The sequence below is a fragment of the Ixodes scapularis genome, unplaced genomic scaffold, assembly GCF_016920785.2.
Source record: "Ixodes scapularis isolate PalLabHiFi unplaced genomic scaffold, ASM1692078v2 PGA_scaffold1__304_contigs__length_218370807, whole genome shotgun sequence".
Taxonomy (NCBI): Eukaryota; Metazoa; Arthropoda; class Arachnida; order Ixodida; family Ixodidae; genus Ixodes; species Ixodes scapularis.
In genome coordinates this window covers 103,037,820-103,045,341 of record NW_024609846.1, presented here as the reverse complement: position 1 = coordinate 103,045,341, position 7,522 = coordinate 103,037,820, and the positions used below count along the sequence as shown (strand labels likewise).

Below are 7,522 nucleotides of genomic sequence, written 5' to 3'. Positions count from 1 at the left end.
GCGCTTGCTTTTTTCACGGCTTCCTCTAAGAAAAAAAGAAAGCGCCGGCAGCGCTTTCCCCTTTTTTTTTTACTCTTGTCCTCCTTTAGTTAAACGGTCTATACTTCTTCCATATGTCATCATTGTCCCGTGTTCACCTGCGCACAAATCCCATCACTTCAAAATCCCCCCCAAACCACCCCCCCCCTCCCCCCCCCCCCCCCAAAAAAAAAAAAAAAAACTGTGTTAAAGCAATTTATTTGTGTCGGTAGGCGACACCTATTACGAATTTAAGGAAAGTCTCGTATTTGAATCTGCGACATTATATTTGGTCTTCACCTGATGTCGTGAAGTGAGGTTGGCCAACTGAAACCGACATTTAGTGGCCAAAAAGTAGCCGAGGTGCTTTGCGGGGCATCATTCCGCTAGGATCGCTTCAATTTTGGCAAAAGGTTTAATGCACCTCTTTGTAAATCGGAGTAATTCTCATTTCCTCTGTCTTTCTTCATTGCAAAAAAAAAAAAAAAAAAAAAGATAACAAACAGCGTGCACGATTTTGTGCGCGGCCTTCTGGGATTTTCGCAAAAAGTTGTCAATAACGAGTACTTGTGGGAGTTGTTTCCGTTCATCCGTATTGTTGTCGTTGCTGTTTCCAATAAAATACCCCCCTCCCTCTTTTTTCTTTCCCGGCTTATATGACTCTAGTCGAAAGGACAGGAGCGTAAAGATATATTGCCTTTCAAATAAACAACGCTCCCATAAACTCTGCATATCTTCGTCGACATGAACTTAGTTGACAAACTCAATTTCAGTGCAACGTACGCACATGAGGCGACGTTTCAATCTCAAATTCTACTAGAAAATCCAAATGAGATATGCGGCGTCTCAGCCGGGTCAATGCCGCCCTGCGCTGATGGGACTCGGATTTACAAGATGGTATAGACAGAGGCCGCAGAAATCGTCGCCTCCAGGTAGAGAGAAGTTTTAAAGTTGAATCCAAGGTGCAGTAAAGGTGGAGTTTGCGTTATGAAGTTTCAAGGTGTAACTCCTTTCGTTCAGAAAATTTAAAAAAAAAATAATCCTCGACATTTTCAACGCCGCATGCTCCGACGCATAGGATCGTATTATAAGAGGGTCCAGCGGCTTTGAGGAAGTCGTGCTTGTGGGGCCACTTTCTGATAGGGGCAACAAGCATGCAACCTTAAAGGCAAAGTCGAAAGCATCGTCGAAATCATATAGCTTCCGAGATTGCTACTGGGCAGAGCTCTTTCGCCGGCCGGAAGGGTATTTCTTGGCGTTAACTCGGCACATACACGAAAAGAAGATGGTGCTTAAGTGTTTTTGGTTTTTACTTTTTATTAAATTAATACTTTATTTTGGAGTAATGGGATTCTTTAAATATATACGCTAGCCTATATCTGATGTACAGGATATTCCACGGAGCGCCGGCCAAAGCGTTCTGAAAACGCATCACAAAAAAAAAAAAAAAAAAAAGTAGTATCGGTTTTTGCCAAAGGGACTTTCAATAAAATTAATAACGCTCGCGATAATTAGGCTGATAATTATTTTAAGTAATCATATTTTTAGTTTGTACGTTTAAAGCTATGATTTTCGTCAGAACGATGCTGGGCATCGTCGAAAATGCCTAATTTAGCAAGATATAAAAGCTTTTTTGGACGCGTTTTTTAGGTTTCGGATTAGGCACACACAACGCTTGCAAAGACACATCCAAATAAAATAATTTTTAATTAGTGCTCTCTCCGCTTCCAAGTAGGACAACAGTAGCTGGGTTCGATGTACCTGCTTCTCCAGCGCCGGTCATAGAGTTATTAACATAAACGCTAGAAACTCAGCTGGCGCATGTGTTCTTCCGGTTGCAAAATGAAGCAGACAGCATGCAGTCTACATTTCCAGCCTCCCTGTGTATTCCTATGGGAAAACGCGCGTGAATTTTGTCTCTTCGCCGGAAAATAACATGAATAACCTTTGTCATTTCGGTTGTACCGTCTGGTATGTACCTTTATTGGTATTGTGAAAGTGTAATTGCTTTAGTTACAGCATTTTTCTTTACCACTGAACGATGTTAAACTTCGCTCCATTTCAGGCCTAAACCTCTGTTTCAAGGAAGGTATGTGAAAACGAGCGACGATTCTAAGCAAACTAACGATCGAAAGGAATGCAGATTGTGTTCAAGGTTTGCTAGCATTTCGGTGGTGCTTATATATCTAATCTGCCCGTCCTGTCATTGGATAAAAATGACTCCGTCGTGCATCTTTACAATCAGTTAAAAAACATTCCAACGCAAAAAAATAAAGCACGTGAACTAGGAAAGGTATGTCTTTTTATTATTTCCTATGTCGGGCAGTTCTTATATCGGGCACCTGCTCTCTGGCTCCCCCTATTTGCAAACATTAGGAGAAGGGTGTGTACTTGGGCTAGTTGGTTATTCATGAATAGGAGGTAAAAGCGCTAAAAAACGACGGACAAGTTGAAGAATGACGAACACCACAGAGCGCTAACTTGCAACTGAAGTTTATTACTGAAAACACGTACACATATATACACCGTGACATCAAAAAGACAAGTGGCAATAATGCCGCTTCATCTATCTAAGGTTAATCTATGAATTGTTTACTCTTTCGAATGATTTCAAATATGCCACCTCAGAGCTATACAGGTTTACTGAGGGAGCGCTGACACACATGCCCTGATCGTACTTCAAAATAAAAAACGCCTCCGATATCTCTCTCGTTTTTTTGTCTCTATTCCGAGTTAAGATAACGGTGTTGTCAAGCCGTGGGACACACCCACATCTGTTACAGTGTACAGCCAGATTGCCCGAGGGTGATGATCTAACTGCCCGAGGGTGATGATCGAACATGCCCTGTCAGTTAGATCATCACCCTCGGGCAATCTGGCTGTACACTGTAACAGATGTGGGTGTGTCCCACGGCTTGACAACACCGTTATCTTAACTCGGAATAGAGACAAAAAAACGAGAGAGATATCGGAGGCGTTTTTTATTTTGAAGTACGATCAGGGCATGTGTGTCAGCGCTCCCTCAGTAAACCTGTATAGCTCTGAGGTGGCATATTTGAAATCATTCGAAAGAGTAAACAATTCATAGATTAACCTTAGATAGATGAAGCGGCATTATTGCCACTTGTCTTTTTGATGTCACGGTGTATATATGTGTACGTGTTTTCAGTAATAAACTTCAGTTGCAAGTTAGCGCTCTGTGGTGTTCGTCATTCTTCAACTTGTCCGTCGTTTTTTAGCGCTTTTACCTCCTAACATTAGGAGCGTGCGGGTGATGATTTGAACCCAGAACAAGCATCATCGCACATATTCATGAGCATAAAGCATAAAGCAGTATTTATTTATTGCAAATCAGACTATAATACGTGGCTTTCAATTTATTTTGATTGTCTGCGTGCACAGGGAGTTACTTATCCAGTGTTACTGCGAAGTTCTTGCCGTCTATTTTGGTTTTCCACATGTCCTTCGTTCGTTTGGCACGTATATATCCCCCATGCTGGAAAGCGTCGACGCCGTGTTCGCGCCAACAGTGTCCGACAGTGCACATAAATACACGTACGAAGCGGTTTTAACACCGTTTTTCATGCCACGAATTTCAAATAAAAATGCCTTAACTGACCAATTATTTCGTCTGCGTGACTGAGAAATGTTCCAATGTGCCTAGCACGTACGAAATATTCGTGATGTTTGCTCTTATAACCGAGCGCAGAGAGAAAATGCACTCGCTTTTTCCCATAGAAATGCATTAGCGGAAGTCAATTTCCGACTGCTTGCTGTCTGCTTCAAAATGCAACAGCACACTAGCGCCACCTGAGCCTCTAGCGTTTCTTGTAATAAATCTATGGCACCGGTGCGGAAAAAAGTGTAGGGCGGTGTACATCCGGTCGTATGTCAATACACATACCGGAAGTAGACTGCCAGTATTTTCAGCACCGATGCAGGAGGTGCAGGTGGAGGAGGTAAATCGAACGCCGCTACTGACGCAGCGCGATTACATTTGAATTATTATTCATCCAAATTTGGATCGAACACATATCTAAAAAAGAAAAAAAAAGTGAAGCAGTTGAAATTGATATATTGTTAAAATATTAAATGCCTAAAACAAAATAATACGTTCGACCACATTCGCTTTCCAGAGTACCTTACCAAACGCGCAGAACGTTCCATCCACGGGGTCACTCAAGTTAATTATACATCGCTCGCTTTACCACATAGAGGTCCAAGAATTAACACAAGCCTACTAAATGTGGACTCGGAAATGCGAAGGACGCTCGTTTGTTTTTCAGTCTCGTCCGGGATGCGGAAGGCACGAAGCTCCCTCCCATTTCACGGTCCGCCCACAATGGCACGCCGGCTGTCGTCCTTGGTTCGAATCCAGGGCTTTGTGCGGTCGCGAGCGGAACCCCGTTCTCTGGACGACCACGTTCGGCTCACCGGATCCGTCCTTTTGGAGCCGGCGCGGAGGTCGTGCCTTTTCAAACGGCACGTCTAACGGGGACCCGGACTGCATGCATGACGGGCAATCAAACCAGTTCTCCATCCTTTCTCTCGTTCTGGTGGCCAGGCGGCATAATATGTTATCTCTTTTTTTTTTCATATGACTTCTATTTATCGGTTTCTGAGAGACCCCAACAAATGGCGCACCAAACATCCGTCGTGGAGGAATGGAAAGCGACAGCACGAGTGGAGATATCACTATATGGTACCATGGAACGCGTCTCCGACGGGTGTGTTTAGCGTCCGATTGAGCCTCTGCATCGAAAGTGCTCCCGAGGTGGCAACAAATGACGTCACAAAAGCCAGAGTGTCATGCAGTTGCCTGTTGCGAACCTAGCGGTTGGTATTCAAAATGCCGGAGAAAAACGCGAGCGAGCCCGAGTGTCGCTGTCGTCGCGGCGTCCCAACTCTTGGCTGCCGAAACTGCCGTGGACTGTCAAACTAGAGTGCGATCTGTCGCGGAACAGGCGTCTGCCACATACCCCACCGTTGCTGTGACGCCGACAAGATCGCGACCGGCCACAGTGTAACACTTTTATGACGTCTTTGGGCGGAAATCGAGGGACCACTTCCTTGGACGCAGTTGACACACCAGTCAGAGACGCGTTCCCGACATATCTAGAAGAACGACAGGTCGCTAGTTTTACCTGGTGCCTCTATGCGCACTTTGCTTAGGGGAGCGACATCTGACCCTTTTGTATTTTGCTTTCGACGCTTTTTTTTTTTTCTTTTTTCTGTAGCGCGTGAAATGGCGTTTAACTGCACGAGCTCTTGGCATTGACAGTGCTACGGCGGCATTTTGTTTCTGACGATTTTTTCCTATTTTTACTGTGAGCGCGTGCTGTCGGTATATCGGGTACTACAAAGAGTGGCATCACCCTGAGAAAAGAAGGACATTGAGGCACCCTCGTCCACCTATAGTTCTACCCCATAGCCTCCGCTATACTCACAAAGCCTGGCAGTTCGACGACGGAGCCATAGAGTGCCCGGTCGCAGACTTGGAGCGCGATGATCTGGTAGCACAGAGGCATCAAAGAGCCATTTTTCGGAGAACCTGGACGTCAGCGCACAGCTTTTGCGGCGGCGAGAATCTGAAACACACTTTTTCGCTCGGAAGAAGTGTGTTTCGGCGTCTCGCCGCAGCGGGGCGCTAGTCACGTGACTCTCCTCTCATCCGTTGTCTGCCGCTCCACCCTTTTCATTTCGGCGGCCGCTTCTCGTGGCCATCTGCCAGACATTGTCAGTATACTATAGTAGGCTATGTTCAACCCAACGTTACTAGAACACTCAGTTGGGAAACTCGCCGTCGAAACCTGGGTCGCTGGCGTCCACCGAGACCGAGCTAAATACGACAACAGCGCCACTCTTTATCATTTGTCTGTACTGTGGTCACCTTGAGCTTCTAGGAAGCATGTTTTTGCATAAAAACAAACGGAAAAGACTCTTTTTGTATGAAATTTATTGGAGTTTAGTACAAAATGGAAGGACGCGTGATGTTCTTATAATCTTTAGTTTGCAAGGTTTTGCGGAACAATCAATATTGTTTTTATACAATCATGCCTCAGCGGTGTTTTCAGGTAGCGCGTCCCGACCTAGGTGCATTTTAATTTCAGTTGTAGTTCGCGGCGTGTCCGCTGGGGAGACGGGGGTGGCACCCCTGTAACCTCTTCCGCTGTATCTGTTTCGGCGCCAAAATGGCCGATTAAGCCAAAATAGAAGTAACGTGCCGTTCCTCGAGTGGCCGCTGCGGGAGAAATGGCGGCGTTGTGTTTGTCATTTGCTCAGTTCTGGTGGACGGATTGGGGCCACTTTTTCAGAGCAGTCTCTATGGCAGTTTCCCAACTGAGTGGTTCTAGTAGCGTTGGTTCAACCCCAACAAGCGACCATGACGCCAGGCGACTGCGGTGGCGCTGCCGCCAGAACGGCGCATGCGCGGACGATTCACCTCACGCGAATTTGGTTTCTGCGCGAGCGCGGTGCCCACACCCGGTGTAGTCAAACAAATTTTGTTTTAGTAAACAGCGCGTATGAGGTTATATTCCGTGACTCCTAAGCTGACAGTGCGGTAGAAGCTCCTTATACTCGCTAACCAGGCTTACGCCTATCTTATGCCACGTGATCATGCTTTCGCCCGTACCTAGACGTGGACAGTTGTGTAAAGCGATGAAAGGGAAGCGGTTGACTGGCCCCGCGGGTGCGTAGCTCTCATCGCCCTGCTCGCTAAGAGGTGAACGGTCCGTATACAAAAAGAAAGCATAGCGTATTTTATAAAAATAAACATACTATAAAAATTGTACCTACCCTCAGTGCTGATGCCACGCGCAAAGCAAAAGCCACCGGGCAAAATTCATTGATTTTTCGCAGCACATTCGCCCCATAGACTTTCTGTGGTTTAATTAGTTCCATCTTTCAATATGTTCTGTTCGTACACACGTTTGTTCGGGACACTTTTCTAAATTACTATCAGCGCCGGATTAAGGTACGGGCTAAGGGTGCTGCAGCCCAGGGCCCCCGACTCTCTGGGGGCCCCCTGCAGCTGGTAGAAGAAAAAAAAAAAAGCACGTGGACGCATCTGGACGGCAGACAAACGCACGAGGCGGGTAAAGAGCGGGCGAACTTGCGCGCCGGATACACCTTTTTCCAGCGTTTATTACCCAGGCAAACAAAATGAAAGCCGTTTACAACTCCCTGTAACACCGAATTAGAGCGCAGCTCTTGAGGAGGAGGAGGGAAGGGTATTGAGGGTCACCTGTTCTCGGGGCGGGGGGGAGGGGGGGGGGGTCATGTGACCTTGGGGGGTCACGTGACCCCCCAGAAATTTTTTTTTTCCGCTGGATTTAGCGGGGAAATTTTTCCGCTAGGTTTAACGGGAACATTTTTCCGCTAGACTTAGCGGGGAATTTTTTCCGCTAAATCTAGCGGGGAAATTTTTCCGCTAGATTTAGCGCGGAATTTTTTCCGCTAGATTTAGCGGGGAAATTTTTCCGCAAGATTTAGCGGGTTAATT

General features: G+C 46.1%; 1 protein-coding gene across 1 annotated transcript in view; it reads left to right on the top strand.

Moving 5' to 3' along the window:
- The window catches only part of LOC8031338 (NAD kinase), a 292,525-nt gene that overhangs the window by 63,453 nt on the left and 221,550 nt on the right, over nt 1–7,522 (top strand). The gene's annotated exons all lie outside the window — the stretch shown is intronic.